We start from the raw sequence: 630 nt of genomic DNA on the forward strand, positions 1-630 counted from the left end.
TTGAAATATTATGACAAGGAAAAGAGAACACAGTCTTAAAGATAGACTTTTGTAAATAGATAGATAGAAAGAAATTGAAAGGAAAAGATAAAGTAAAGAGAGACTGTAATAAAACAAATTATTCAAAGATAGTATATAGCTGTTTTAACAGATTATATCTGATTGATTTTCTTCTCTTCATATTCAGATATTTCGGAATTTAGTCATTTTCTTATAGCTGCTTGAGTTTCTGATAGAAAGTCTATTAAGTATTTAATTCCTGTCTCAGTTGAGAATAAGAATCTCATATTTAATTGATTTAGATCATACTTCTCTTTCAATCTGACTCTGAGACTATTGTATAATGCACAGAGTATTACAATATACTCAGAATTCTCATTTGCATTGCAGAATGAGCATTCTATTGAATCAAATCTATCATTAAATCTTTATATATAAGATTTGAAATAGTTATATTCTAGATTCAGCTGTATTATAGATAAGAATATTTTCTTCTTACATTTAATTGAACAAGATTTCCTCTTGAGTTTTGTTTCAAATCTTGAAAAATATATACTCTTCTATGGTTTCTGCCAGCTTTCTTTTACTTTGTCAAAAAGATTCTTTTATTTTTCTCTTTATAAAAGATCA

The sequence above is a fragment of the Blastomyces gilchristii genome (assembly GCF_000003855.2).
Source record: "Blastomyces gilchristii SLH14081 genomic scaffold supercont1.5, whole genome shotgun sequence".
Classification (NCBI taxonomy): Eukaryota; Fungi; Ascomycota; class Eurotiomycetes; order Onygenales; family Ajellomycetaceae; genus Blastomyces; species Blastomyces gilchristii.